Source organism: Pteronotus mesoamericanus, unplaced genomic scaffold (assembly GCF_021234165.1).
Source record: "Pteronotus mesoamericanus isolate MK-2021 breed Mesoamerican mustached bat unplaced genomic scaffold, CSHL_Meso_final scaffold_85, whole genome shotgun sequence".
Lineage (NCBI taxonomy): Eukaryota > Metazoa > Chordata > Mammalia > Chiroptera > Mormoopidae > Pteronotus > Pteronotus mesoamericanus.
Window position 1 is genome coordinate 36,611,293 of NW_026555329.1, and position 16,153 is coordinate 36,627,445.

A 16,153-nucleotide genomic window follows, 5' to 3' on the forward strand; every position below is an offset into this window, starting at 1 on the left:
TTTAAAATAATAGCTATTATACATTTTCATTATATTCTAAACCTGCATCTGCCAGTGTGGTAGCCTCTAGCTACATGTACCTATTGACCACTTGAAATATGACTAGTGTCACATACTGAAAGAAAGTATTTTGGAGATATAAGGTTAAATACCTTCAATAAAATATATTATTAAAATGAGTTTCACGTTCTTTATTTTACTCTTTTAATGAGGCTACTGAAATATTTTAAAGTTTCATAAATGAGTTTACATTATATTATTAGTTATATGATATTGTTATAATAAATATCAATATAACATAGTTATTGTAATTGTTAATATAATAGTGACATAATACAGTTTATAGTATAATATTACTTATGTACAGTTATGTAAGTGGCTACCACTTGTCTAGGCACTTTATATGCATTTTATTCTCATTTAATCCTTACAATAATTTTATGTGGCATATATTTTTAATATTTGCATTTTTCAGAGAAAGGAACTAATAGATTAAATATCTATCCCAGGGCTCATTCAGTACTCAAACCTAAATGGTTCTCCTAACCAGTAGGTACTAGCTACTTCTAACTTTTGGCTAGTGTACCTCACCAGGTTTTCTTTTGCTACCAGTCACAGCAATGTGATTAAATATACTTCTTTATTTTTTAAAATATTGGTTTTTTACTTTGTGATATAGTAATTTGAAGGTCTGATTTGTTCTGTTTTTTTATTTTGTTTTTAAATGCATGCACTTAATTGATCTGATTGCTGAAATATATACCTCCCAACAATATGTACAATTATATGAAAAAGGGTATTATTGACTGTATTTACTAAATCATGATGCTAAGGTTTTTTTGCAAAGGTTTTTATTGAAATTCAGCTAGTGCATTTTTATTTCTCCTCATGTCATTAAGTTGTTTTTGCAAACTAATTGGATGATGTTGCACTTTTATCAAATAGTTTTTATTAAAATTCTTTGTTTGAAAGAGCTTTTAAACAGGTTTAAAATGATATACTTTTTTAGAGGTGAAACAATTTTTATGAAGAAAAAATGGAAACATTTTAATATTTATCCCTAAAATTCCATATGTTTAAACATTTCCATATGTTTATCTTTTAAATCTTTGTGCTCTCATTGCTAAAAATGACACCTTTATTTTGAAGAGACAGATTAATTGTGATTATATGTTTTCCCCAAATATCCACTATGTAGCATACTGCTGTTAACCACTTGTCATCACAAAGAAGTTCAGAAAATTTATAACAGTTGTCCTTCATTAAAAAGCATGCACCATCTTTAAGTTTGACAACTTTCTTAAGTTGTATACTTTGTCAACAGATACCAGAGATCAAAGTTTTTATAGTTAGCATCAATCTTACTTAAAAGTATTGTCAAGATTCTACCAGTTTCTACTTTTAAAAATATGTCAGTACAAAATGAGCTATGTTGATGCCACACTGTGACACTGTGCACTTTTGGCTTCCCTTGTTTGTGTCATCAGCTTGACTCTGCAGTGAATAAATTTCACATGTGATGCTTTCTCTGTAATCTTACCTTGGGTATACTTTTCTTCTTAAATCCTAATTTTTAAATTTACTCTACAATTGATTATTCTTATACAAGTTTCCCATGAAACATTGTTCTCATTAAATAATTCAAGTATTTTGAGCATACAGATTGTCTGATATAGTTTCCCTTCAAAAGTTTATAAAAATGATTCTTTATGATTTTGTTATTGAGGTGTAATTTGTGTATAAGGGCAGTTAGAAAATATTTTAAACTAAGTAATGAAAATATAACATATCAATTTTTGGGAATGCCTTTAAAGGAGTACTTAAGAAATATATAGCTTCAAAAACTTAAATTAGAAGGGATTAGTCAAAGAACATGTATGAATGACCCATGGGCATGGACAATGGTGTGGGGATGGACTGTGGGAGTGGGGCTGAACAGAGGAAGGCAAAAGAGGTAAATTGGGACAACTGTAATAGAATAAATAAGAATAGAAAAAGGAAAAAAGAAAGGAGGAAAAGCTTAAAAATCAGTGATTTAAATTTCCTGTTAATAAGGTAGAAAAAGATGAGCAAATTAACCTCAAAGTGAGTAGAAGAAAGGAAATAATGAGGAGCAGAAATTGATGAATGGGGATGCAAACAACAGAAAGTAACAAAGCCAAAAGTTGGTTTTTAAAAACATCAACAAAATTATTAAATCTCTTGCAAGGCTGTTCAAGAAAAAAAGAGAGCAAGTGCAAATTACCAACATTAGGAAGGAAAGGGAAATCACTACAGATTCCACAAACCAAAAAGAATAAACAATATGAACAAATCTATGCCAAGAAATTCAACAAACTTTGATGAGATGGATAAGTTATTAAAAATAAATTTATAAAAATTCATACAAAAATGAATTAGAAAATATGAATATGCTTATAACTATAAACAATATTAAATTCTTTAAAAAATGTTCTCACAAAGCAAACTTCAAATCTTGGTCATTCCATTGGTGAATTCTATCAAAGAATTAAGGAAGAAATAATAATCCTATACAAACTCTTCTTTAGAAAACAGAAAGAGAAAAAATACCTCCTTACTAATTTTATGAGGCCAGAAAAGCTCTTGTTAACAAAGGAAATGACATTATAGAAAACTACAAATGAATGTCTCTCATAAACATAGATAGATATAAAATCCATTTAAAATTAACAAATCAAATCCAGCAATACATATAAACTAAATATATATCATGACCAACTAAGATTTATCCCAGGAATGAAAAGTTGGTTTAACATTCAAAAATCAAACGGTGTAACTCACCATAGTAACAGACTAAAAATTAAATATGATTGCTTTAATGATGCAGGAGTATTTGACAAAATTCAATGTCCATTTATGATTTCTTAAGAAAAGTATCATCACTAAATTAGAAATAGAAATAAACTTTCTCAATTGATAAAAGGAATTTATGAAAAACCTGCAATGAAGGCAATAATGATGAAAGATTGAATACTTTCCCCCTGAAATCAGGAACAAAGCAAGATTATCTACTGTCATCATTTTTATTTTTATTTTTTTTACATTCCTAATGCTCTTCTTACATCCCTGTGATTGTAATTATAACGGGAAGTTTTTACATCTTAATCCCTTCCTGTTTTTCATTATTTTTATTCAACGTGGTAGTAGAGATTCTAGTTAATGAATAAGGCAAGAAAAAGAAGTAAAACAAAAAAATTGGTGAACTGTCCCTATTTATAAATACCAGGATTTCACAGAGAATTCTAAGGAAGCAACAACAACCTCAACCATCACAACAAAACACACCAGAACTACTAAGTGAGTTTCATAATATAATATACAAGGTCAATATATGTATAATACAAAACCATAATCAGAGGTGTCCAACCTTTTGGCATCTTTGGACCACACTGGAGGAGTTGTCTTGGGCTGCATATTAAATACACAAACACTTACAAAAAGTGATGAGCAAAAAAGGGTTTTAAGTAAACTTATACGTTTGTGTTGGGCCACATTCACAGCCATTCTGGGTCTCATGCAGCCCACAGGCTGTGGGTTGGACACCCTTGGAACCAAATAATTAGTTTGGCCATGCAAAATTTTGATGTACTCAAACAGCAATTAGATGGAACAGCCTAATAATAAGAGGAAGAAAACTGAGTAAATTTATATTCCCAAATAGCTAATATGTATATGTATGTATGTGTATATATATGTATATACATACACACAATATATGTATATACACACACACAACAACAAATGATAATCAACCTACAGTTTATATAGCCTCTCTTCAGACACTCATCAAATTAAAGAGAACAATTTATTGGATTGTTTTTCCTCTGCGCTAGCTTTTTTAAAGTATTACAAATTAGCACAGAAATGGCTGGAGGAGAAGAGGGATAAGGCAAGAGGAAGAGAAGGTAAGCCTGTTTAGCAGCATAAACTTAACTTGCATCTGGACTGAAATAGAATGCTTGGTACAGAGGTTAGGAGAGAGCAACACCGCAGAGACTTTCTGGTTAGTTGAAGACATGGACTATGAGATTCTATTTCTAAGGAATTGTATGATTACATAGATTAACCATCAATTCTAAGGAAGATTGAATATCTACTTGTAGGATATTTACATACATCGATATCTGATTAGTGACTTAAGTCATATGAGTGGTTTTTTTCAGTTCATTTTAGTTTTTAAGCAGCTTTATTAAGGTATCATTGATATACCAAAAAGAAAAAACTACATGTATTTATTGTATATAACTTAATGAGTTTAGACATATGTATACATCTGTAAAACCATAACCATAATCAACGTAACAGAAATATGCATTACCTCAAAAAGTTTTCTTGTGCCTCTTTTTTTAAGGGTGTGGTAAAACACTTAACATGAGAACTTCTTTTTTTTTTTTTTTTTTTTTTTTTTTTTTTTTTTTACCTATATTTTTTTTTTTTTTTTTTTCTCCTCCCCCTTCCTTCCCCCCCCCCCTCCTTTTTCCTTCTTCTTTTTTTTTTTTTTCTTTTTTTTTTTTTTTCCTCTTTCTTTCTTTCCTCCCTTTCTTCTTTTTTATTTTTTTTTTTTTTTTTTTTTTTTTTTTTTTTTTCAAAAAATTTTTTTTTAATTTTTTTTTTTTTATCCTCTTAAAATTTCTAAGTGCATGATATAGTACTTTTACTGTACTATGTTGTGCAACATATCTGTACAAGTTATTCGACCTGCATAACTGAAACTTTATGCCCATTGAACAGCACCCCTCCATTTCCTCCTCTCCCAAACCCCTAGCAACCACCATTCCACTCTTTGATTCTATACATTTGACTCTTTTAAATATTTCATGTAAGTGGAATTATGCATTATTTGTCCTTCTGTGACTGGCTTCTTTCACTTGACATAATGTCCTCCAGGTTAATCCATATTGCCACATATGGCAGGACTTCCTTTTTTCCCCCTACTGAGGCATTTTATTTGCATATATGTATTACATCTTTAGAAAAAGAATCCCAGGTTTTTCCCTCCTGTGTGTTTTTGTCTTACTTCCTCATGGTCCATGAATGTGCACTGAGGTTGTCAGTGCAATGAAACCAAACTGACAGCATGAGAGCAGGTTGTTCTGCCATTTTTCTCTGAGTCACTCATCAAATCTGGGGCTGATCATTTAACCTGCCTGTGAAGATCACAACAATTTTCCCATCTCTATGATTCTCAATGGTTTCCAATTTGCCAATGTGACCATGCTTCATTATTACAGTTAGAAACCAGATGATGACTTTGGAGCATAGCCTAATAAGAACCTGGCATTTGCCTCTGTTTTCAGCATTGTTGATACCCAGAGAGCATTAGCCAGGGCATTCATGTGCACCATTGTAGTGACACAGAAAAAGCCAGGATTTCCTTTTTTAAAAGCTGATTTATATTACTTTGTATGTAGATATCACATTTTCTTTATCCATGCATCTGTTGATGGACATTTAGGTTGTTTTCATGTCTTGGCTAATATGAATAATGTTGTAATGAACATGGGAGTCCTGATTATCTCTTTGAGATCCCAATTTCAATTCAAGATGTCTTTTGGACATCTGCCCAGAAGTAAGATTGATGGATCATACGGTAGTTCTATTTTCATTTTTTTGAGGAAATTCCATACTTTTTTCTATGACGAGTGCACCATTTTGCACCATTCTTACTAACAGTGCAGGGGTGTCCAAACTTTTGGTGTCTCTGCACCACACTGGAAGAGTTGTCTTGGGCCACACATTAAATACTTTGTGACACATAATCACAAAAAAAATCTCAATGTTTTAACTAAGTTTACAATTTTGTGTTGGGCCGCATTGACAGCCCTCCTGGGCTGCATGCGGTCTGTGAGCTGCAGGTTGGACACTCTTGGTATAAAGGGTTCCAGTGTCTCTACATCCTCATCAACATTTATTATCTTTTGTTTTTTGGATAATTGTCATCCTAACAGGTGTGAGAGAATATGTTGTTGTGATTTTTATTTGCATTTTCCTGATGATTAGTGATGTTGAGCATGCTTTCATATATCTTTTGACCATCTGCATTGTTATCATTGCAGAAATGTCTATTCAAGTGGGATTATTTGCATTTTTGCTTTGAGATGTAGGAGTTATTTTTTTATTTTAGATATTAGTCCCTTATCTGTTTCAGTTCTTTTCAGAAAATTTCAGCATATTGTAATTCTTCTCCATGTCAGCCTATATATGTGTTGACATGAAGCTTTGATACAGGGATTCTTGCTTTTTAAAATACACAAAGAATAACACATTGAATTGAACTGAATGAGAAATTTACAGGGCCCAAGGGAAATAGTACACAATATCTACAAAAAATATCTAAAAGAGTAGATTGCTAAGAATGGTTTGTGAACCATTATCATTTTATGAAGCAATTTATATCTAGAAACCTAGATTTGTAGCTTACCGGGTAGAATCTGGGTTTTTAGGTTGATGATTCTCTGAGTATTTCTTTAGCCAGATGGTTCTGTAGGCTGGGTGCCATCTGACCAGGTAATGTTAGATTATTTAATTATGTGTTTATTAAAGCTTGCTTTCTCTGGCAACAGATTGCACCTTTTAAAAATGTCTCTTTGGCAAACTGCTGAGTTTGGGGGTGCTGATTATTTTTTAAAGTATATCACTGGGGCTTCCAGAGATTACTACTTACCCTCCTATACTCTAGCATACTAAGAATAGGGCTTCCTTACCTTTGGACCTCTCTGTACTCCTACCATAGCTGCTTTTGACTTGTAAGTCTGATTCTTTATTTTTGTAATATTTGGAATTAACCTTTGGAGTTATTGCCATAGGTGATGTAGTCATTGCTAATTGAACTCTGAATCCCCACATTATTTGGATTTTCTTGGAGAGTACCAATAGTTTATATCTGGCAGTTGGTGACCATGTCAGGACCCCATCTTCAGAAAGTGTAGTTAGGGTAACTTAAAAAGTCAAAGATTAGGGTAGCTGGCAGAAACTTGGGCGATTGTGTGATCCAGCACAGTCACTGAAGCAGGTAGAAAACAGGTAAGATATAGCCCTAACCCTTTCCTCAGAGTGAATAGCATCACACAATACTAACATCCCTCAACCCCACCCAACATACAGGATCACACCCATACTGGATGGCACAGGTAAAGGAAGTGAATTGTCAGGGGAGACAGGAGGAGTCCACGACCATTATTTTCAATGCATGGATGTTTGGTCTCCAGGGTCTGTTTTCTTCTGTGAGCCCTAATCATGTTGTGACTGTCTATCAGCACTGAAGGATATAAGCACCATTAGATGTCTTGACATGACCTCTTCCACCTATCAGGCCTACCATTCATAGACCAGGCAAATGGCACAGAAATGCCAGGAGAAAATTCAGAAGCATTCAAGGCAAAAGGAATGTAAGCTGATCCCAGGTGCTTCTCTTTAACCAGCAAGGATGTGTAACTATGAAATTCCTTAATCCCAGAGCAGCTCTGACTCTTGACCCCTGGGTACATGGTCTAAGTAAGGAGTCTAGAGTCCCACCTCCATTTCAGACTAAGGCTGTCCTACTGCAGGGGCTCCTTCTGGCCTATACTTCTGTAGGTTGTTTGTGAAAGTGATCAGAGGTATTCTTCAGTGATAAGAAAAAACAGGGAGTGTATTTCTTTTCGGAATTAAAAGAGTAATAAAGGAGCATACGGAGAGCACAAGAGAAATTATAGTGATAAAAATATGATTTATCGATATCTAGTTCATTTGGATGAACTTATTGAACTGAAATTTATGCAATATTTATCCCCCCAGAGGTTGCTCATTACTACATAATATGGGTTGTTTTCAAGTTAACAAAATCTTTGGGCTTTTTACAGAGGGTTTACAAAACTATCATTTTACATGCAGTTAAATACTTACTCTGAAAGTGAATTTCTTTGGATTTCCCTTCTCAAGTGTGGTTCAGTACAATGGAGAGACAGATACCAACCAGGGGCCATTTCTAACCAGCAGAGTGTAATGTGCCTGTGGAGTGACTTCATCATTCATTAAGGAAATCTATGCATGGTGACTCTGGCCAGGTGTACATCCCTGTAGAAAGCAAACAGTGGCATTGGTTTTTTTGTGTTGTCAGGACAATAATATGTTTGTCAGTTAAGCAAGTGCTAGGTTGTGCTTACTCTGTAATTCCTTGAACTGAGTGTTAGCTTAATTGACAATTACTTCTTGCATTTGGCAGAAGCCACTCAGTATTTGTAGACAATTGTATATAGAGGATGTTCAAAGGAATTTTAAATTTTAATTTTATCTGGGTACCTTCACTGTGTTGGTTATAGAATACTTTCTGTCAACCCAGCACCATTCTTTTGCAATAATTTTAAACCATTATGTGTAAGTTGCAGTCACCATGTTTATTGAATCATAAATATGGGCCAGATGCAACAGCAAGTAACCCGATTTGGGTAGACTGGTAATTTTTTAAAGAATATCATACACATTGGAACCTTTCTGATATTTGTTAATTTGAGTGTATTCTATAGTTGATCTAAGTTGTGTGTAGCCTAGGCAGTTTTTGGTTTGTTTATTTGTGATAGTTGTTTTTGTTTTTAACACCATACTGGTCATCTGGCCAAGATGTGGTGGTTTTGTATATCTGTTTGTTCTTGGCAACACTTAATAACACTTGTGTTATTAAAACACAAGGTTTATGTTTTATAGAATTGAAAAAATCAATTTCCCAAGCTTCATGGATAGGGAAATAGTATAACATAATGAATAAGAGCATTGGTTTGGGAATCAGAGTTCTTGAGTCTGACTCCAGCTTTCCTTCTTAGTAGGTGTGTCCTTGGGCAAACTTAATCTTTCTAATCTTTGGTTTCATCTTTGTTAAATGGGGATAATAAGAGTATCTACCCTATAGGTTTGTTGTAAAGAGTAAATGAATAATCCACTTAACATAGGTCCTGGCACACAGTAAATTTTCCATAAACTTTTATCATTTCATCTATTAACATTCTCACAGGCTTGAGAAATGGTGCCTGTCCCTAGAGTTAATTCTCCCTTGGCTGGGTACTATATTTATTTTAAGAAAGTTACATAAAATGGCCAGACTTTTAGCCTAGCATTTCTTTTTGATATAGATATCTTTTTTCATTTATAACACTCAAATTTATATCTAGGCAAAGTTGAAGATATAAAACTTAGATACAGTCAATTTCATTGTTTTATAAGTCTTTCAAAAAGGGATTTTGCACATTTTAATACTCCACCAATTTTTTTGGATCTCACCCCTCTTAATATCTGCTGCAGGTTAATAGCAGCAAAGCAAGAAGGAAACCAAGACCATTTTTCTGTCCTTTGATTTAATCTGAACCTCATGACCCTGATCCATAAAGCAGGATATTTCATCTTCTGCAGGAGGCACTAATGAAAGTCAAGTGTTGTAAGACATTGTTCTTATCACCGGAAAGGCTTATTAGTCAGTGTGTTTGCAGAGAAATACAGGGTAATTGGACAAAGCTGAATATTTATTTGATAAAATGCCTTGGTTATTTTTTTGTAAAAAATTGCCTTGCAGGTCAGTTTCTATGAATTTTCCTCAAGAGATCTGGGAATTATTGCAAAAATAAAAAAAAAAAATTCTTTGAGGACTTGAGAAGGAATTTTCAGTAGAAGTTGAATTACAAAAATGAAAAAAAATTCTTTGGACTTGAGAAGTAATTTTCAGTAGAAATTGACTTAAGGGAAATCAGTTCTGTTTGTATTTTCTGCTCTTTGGTCATTGGCGATGTCCTCTTGCATTACGAGAGGAAGGGGATAGGTGGAAAAACAATGATAAAAACATAATCTCTGAAGATGTGACCACCAAAAGATCATGCAGAGCTGTAAATGTTCTTTCTCTACCTATAAATTCTTAGGGCAGGAAGAACCTTCAACAGAACTGTTTGTAGATCACAGTTATATTTAGCATTCATATCACATCTAGGTCTTAGCAGAATATTAAATTTTTTTTTTTCAAATTTTATCACCTTTTTAAAAACTATCAATTACAAAATAACATGCTCTGATTAACCCATACTAATAGATAATTCTTAACTTTAAAATAATTTTAGTTTTCAGAAATGAAGAAAATCTTTCACATTAAGAGCAGTAATGAAATCTGTAGTTGTTATTTTGTATTTGGATTTTGACTGCAACTCTCTAATACATTTTATCATTTTCCTACAGCTATTTTTCTAGTGTATTGAAGATTGAATATTAAATTGCATTAAACTTGTTTCTCAAACTGCAGAGTATGGGACCTTGCTCATATTGTTGGGGTGGACACTAGAAAGAAGCCGAGTTCTTTCTCTAAAAGCTCCAATGATAACTTACTTTAATCTGAGCAAAAAAAAAGAAGTTATAAATTTTCATCTCCAGTGGTCTTTGGGATTCATTTTCTAAATACTGAGCTTAAAAAGATAATACTTTTTCAAATTGGTCCATCAAAACACTTATGAATGCAAACTATTGAATGACCTTAGTGATTTACAGAATTACAAATTTCTTACCTTCAAGAATATTTTCACCTACCCCTAGCTGGTGTGCCTCAGTCGATTGAGCACTGACCTGCAAACCAAAGGGTCACTGGTTTGATTCTCAGTGTAGGGCACATGCCTGGGTTGCAGTCCAGGTCCCCAACAAGTGGCAACCATCTGCAGATCACTCTGTTGCTCATATCAAGTGGCCCTAGGCAAGGCACAGGGAGGGGCTGACCTGGCCTGCACCAGTACTTCTCTCAGGAGGGCCCAGAACCAACATACCCATGGCCAGCTTTAAACACATTGGAGCACCACCCAACCACCTCCACAAATGACACACCCAATGAGGGAATTTGGCAGGCACTAGAACACTGCTAAAGTAAATCCTGCTGTATAGGTTCATCCTCTATACAACAGCTCCTTCACTGTAGTCACAGCTAATCCTCACAACCAGTCAGAGGGGCAATCAGTTTCTTTGAAGTGTCAATACAACACTTCAAGGCTCAATACAACAGGAGGATACATACAACCCACCGAAAGAATACACCTGGTACACCCGGCTCAGGTGACCAAGTAGACTGAGCCCCTGGACACCATAGTACACCTACTACATGAAACAACTCTACCAAGACTGAGCGATATAGCAGCTCTATCTCGTACATATTGTGGAAACAAACACATGGAAGCAGGCAAAATGAGGAGACAAAGAAACATGTTTCCATTGAGTGAACAGAACAAGACTCCAGAAAAAGAACTAAAAATGGAGACAAACAATCTACCAGATGCAGAGTTAAAAACACTGGTTGTAAGGATTCTCAATGATCTCAGTGAGAACTTCCAAAACGAGAGAGGAAAATAAAAATGGAGATAGAAAACATACATAAGAACCAGTCAAAAATGAAGAATATAATAACAGAGCCCTGGCTGGTGTGGCTCAGTGGACTGAGCACCAGCCTGTGAACCAGAGGTCACCGATTCAATTCCCAGTCAGGGCACATGCTTGGGTTGTGGGCCAAGTCCCCAGTAGGAGGCGCTCAAGAGACAACCACACATTGATCTTTCCCTCTCTTTCTCCCTCCCTTCCCTTCTATAAAAATGAATAAATAAAATCTTTAAAAAAAAGGAAAAAAGTAAAGAATATAATAACTGAAATGCAGACTACATCAGAGGGATCAACAGTGGATTTGGTGAAGCAGATGATCAAATCAGTGATTTGGAAGGTAAGATAGCAAAAAAAAAAAACAAAACCCACCCAATCAGAACAGAAAAAAAGAATCCAAAAAATGAAGATAGTTTAAGGGGCCTCTGGGTAAACATTAAGTGTACCAACATTTATATCACAGGGCAACCAGAAGAAGAAGAGAGCAAGGGATTGAAAATCTATTTGAAGAAATAATGACTGAAAAGTTCCCTAACTTGGAGAAGAAAATAGACATACAAACCCAAGAAGTGCAGAGAGTCTCAAACAAGAGAAGCCCAAAGAGGCCCACACCAAGACACATCATAAGTAAAATACCAAAGGTTGAAGACAAACAAAAATCATAAAAGCAATGAAAGAAAAACAGTTAGTTACATTCAAGGGAGTTCCCTTAAAACTGTTAGCTGATTTCTCAACAGAAACATTTTAAGCCGGAAGAGATTGGTAAGAAAGATGCGAAATGATGAAAAGCGAGATTACTCTACCAAGTAAAGCTATCTACAACCAAGATTACCCTACACAGTAAAGCTATCATTTAAAATCAAAGGACAGAAAAAGAGCTTCCCAGACAAGAAAAGCTAAAGGAGTTCATCACCATGAAACCAATTTACAAGGAATGTTAAAGGGACTTCTTTAAGAATAATAATAAGATAAAAATGTGAGTAATAGAATGGCAATAACTACGTATGTATCAACAATTACTTTAAATGTAAATGGATTAAACACTCCAAACAAAAAACATAGGTTAGCTAAATGAAAATAAGAACCTTACATTTGCTGTCTACAAGGGACTCTCTTCAGGTTGAAAGACACATGCTGACTGAAAGTAAAGGAATAGAAAATAGTATTTGATGAAAATGGAAATGAAAAAAGAAAAGCTGGGGTAGCAATCCTTACACTAGACAAAAGAGACTTTAAAATGACTGTAACAAGAGACACAGAAGGATCCAGTAATTTCACTTTTAAGTATTTATCCAAAAAAACCCAAAACACTAATTTGAAAAACACATATGCGCTCATATGTTCATTGCAACATTATTTACAGTAGCCATGAAATGGAAGCAACCAAAGTATCCATCAGCAGATGGATGGTGAGTATATATAATGGAATATGACTCAGCCTTTATTTTTTTAACTTTTTTCCTCTTTAAGATTTTATCTATCTAGATATTTATTTATTTGTTTGTTTGTTTATTTATTTATTTATTTTAGAAAGGGGAAGGGAGGAAGAAAGAGGGAGAGAAACATTAATGTGTGGCTGCCTCTCTCGCACCTTGTATTGGGGATCTGGCCCACAACCCAGGCATGTGCCCTGACTGGGAATTGAACCAATGACCCTTTGGTTTACAGGCCAGTGCTCAATCCACTGAGCCACATCAGCCAGAGCTGACCCAGCTTTTGAAAAGAATGAAATCTTACCATCTGCAGCAACATAGATGGACTTAAAGGTTATTAGGCTAAATGAAGTAATTCAAACAGAGAAAGACAAATGCCATGTTATTTTATTTATATGTGAAATGTAAAAAACAAATAAAACAGATTCATAGATACAGAGAACATTTTGGTGGTGGCCATATGGAAGGAGCTTTAGGGGGGAAGGGTGAAAAAGGGGAAGGGACTAAGAAATACAAATTGGTAGTTACAAAATAGTTGTGGGAATGTAAATCACAGCACAAGGAATATATTCAATAATGCTGTGGTACCTATGTATGGTGTCAGAGGGTATTAGAGTTATTGGGGTGATCACCTCATAAGTTATATAAATGTTTAACCACTATCTTATACCCCTGAAACTACATTGTATGTCAACAGTAATTGAATGTCAAAAATTTGAAAAAAATTTAAAATGTTACTTTACATCTTTCTATCAGTCCATTTAAGTAAAGGAAAATATTCACTTATCTGAAAGTAAGTGTTCAGGACATGTCCAATGTTATGTTGGACTGTATGAAATTATTTTTTTTATAAGTCAAAAGTGGTCAAATATTGGCAATTTTTTCTTTTTCTCTTGTACTTTTATTTTTTTGTCTACCACTATATAGAAAATTCATCTTCTGTTGTATAAATTGACATATGATTTACCTTTAGGTTTTCCAAAACATTTTAATGAAAAAAATCTCATTTCAACTAAATTGATATACTTTGATGTTATATTTTCCTCCTCAAGTCAATTGGGTAACATCCATTATAATTAATATGGTACAAATATTGCAAAGGAAGATGGTATCTTTGAATTCTTTTTTAGCAAAATAATTCATTAAAATCATAAATTTAACTGGTAGACTTTTTTTGTCTTTTGAGGAGTATTGAATAATGAAAAATATAGGGAAATTCTTTTTCTTCTTTTGATTTTTTTCAGTATATAGTTTATTCATTTCTGTCTGCAGTGCCAGGGTTAGAAATAATTGTAGCCAAATTTCAAGGTCTCACCCTCTAGCAGGTTCATCTCCTTCCTTGGCAGGCACAGATGGTACTTTATATGATGACTCTATAATTACTCAGTTTTGGTAAACATTCATTATTTAGCCAATATAGCAAAATGGCTCCTTCAGAACCATCACACTGCAGTTCATCAAGTAAATAGTGATTTAGCCATTTTCATAAAAAATGTGTGTTTTTCATTGATAGCCTGTCAATCCACAGTATTCAGCTGATTCCCTATTGCCCTTTATGAGTGTTTTGGACTTTTTGAAAAGCATTCCTGTACTGTCTGAAATCTGTACAGTGCTCTATTTCAATGTAAAAGTCACTTAGTGTGATTGTTTTTATAGATATTTCTATTATGAACAGTATCTCGGTGTTAGAGATATTGACACAATGCCCAGACTATTAACATAAATTGGTTTAATAGAAAAGAAAATGACTTGATTGCCATTAAAGAATGAAAAGAAATGATTTCCATTATGAAAATCCAAATTGGGCCTTTTAAAATTTTTCTCGATCATTTAAATCTTGACTAATTTAATGACAGAATTATAGAACCCATTTAAGAATATATGCTGAAGTGTCTCTCTATTGCTGCTGTCTGAAATCAGGTGTGCACTGGTGAATCTGGGCTTTAATAAAAATAGAGTTAGTTTCATAAACAAAGATGCCTTTCTGATTAAAATTATGATGATGTCTATACTTATTTTTCAAAGGGTTCTTTTTCTTCAGGATAAAATTTCAGTGTGGGGTTTGGATATTTCTTCCTCAGGGACAAGAACTTAGAAGTAGGCTCAGAATTCAAAGAGAATTCCATGGAAGCAGTGATGAGAAATCTTTACTCATTTGTTTTTGTGGTGATGTGTCATGCAAGGATTTCTAACAAAGAAGTGCTCCAGGATGTAGACAGAGTTCCTACTGCTGTACTGATTTTTTTTTTCCTGAGAGACAAAAATAGCTGCCTTGGCACACTGCGGTGCTGGGCCTTGGTGGAAAGTGCCATACTGTTTCATGCTTCTTCCTCTGATAGCATGATGCATATATTGAGCCCAGGTATGGCAATCTAAATATATTTAACGAATCTCTGCAGGGCGTAGAAGTAGGACTTTAGAATGGAATCACGCATATAAAGACCTCAAAATGGAATACCACAAACCGTATCAGGCCTTGCTGCATTCAATAACTCCTGGAGGACTGGCAAAGAATAAAACTTGATTATCCCTCCATATAAATTAACAGTGATTCATATCTCATTGTGTCTTTTTAGGCCTCAGTGTGAAGATTTGGCTTAATTCATTTATATTCTTGAGAAAATTTCTTCAGTCCACCTTGTTAATCCATGTGTGATTTTTTTGATCAGTGCAGAACTGAATTTGAGGACAAAGGCCGTTTCTCCATGTTTCTTTCCCATCATCGCTTGGGGTGACAATGACCTCACTCTCCAGTTATTGGATCTAGACTATCTTCCCTAAGAATGGTAAAATGTTAGTAATATTTTCTATCTTGGATGACCACTTGTTTGAAAAACAGAGGTGTCTGCCTGGATTCTCTTGGTTGGTGACACAAGAGGAGGACAGTTCCTTAACCCTTCAGCTGCTTCCCTCAGCTCATAGAACTTTCTGGCTTTGTTTCTACATTTTCATTTCTCATTTTAATGGAAATATTCAAAGAGAAGGACCAAACAAAAACTTTACAAAGGATACTATATGGCAGTTTGTTTTCTGTGTTTTTACTTTTCTTTCCCCCTCAGAAACATCTGTTGTCCTCTGAGTTTTCCTGAGGACTCTCAGGAAAAAAGAATCTCCCACACCTATCAGAGAAATCTAGAGACTAGGGAGAAGTAGAGAAAAAAGGTAAGAAAGAAGTTATTTTACTTATGGAGGTTGGCAACAAAAGTGCCATCCTTAGCATTAAAAGCCCTTTGTGACTTCTGAATTTTAAACAGTGCCTTTTAAAAAGTAGTTGCCAGAAATGAAGTTACCCTTTTAGATAGAAACAAACCCTAGGTAGACACACTGCTTGTCTT

At 34.2% G+C, this 16,153-nt stretch overlaps 1 protein-coding gene and 1 pseudogene across 1 annotated transcript in view; one reads left to right on the plus strand and one right to left on the minus strand.

Annotated features, from left to right (window-relative positions):
- LHFPL3 (LHFPL tetraspan subfamily member 3) overlaps positions 1 to 16,153 on the plus strand; it is a 412,058-nt gene that overhangs the window by 102,386 nt on the left and 293,519 nt on the right. The gene's annotated exons all lie outside the window — the stretch shown is intronic.
- Positions 4,991 to 5,366, minus strand: LOC129063469 (40S ribosomal protein S15a-like; annotated as a pseudogene).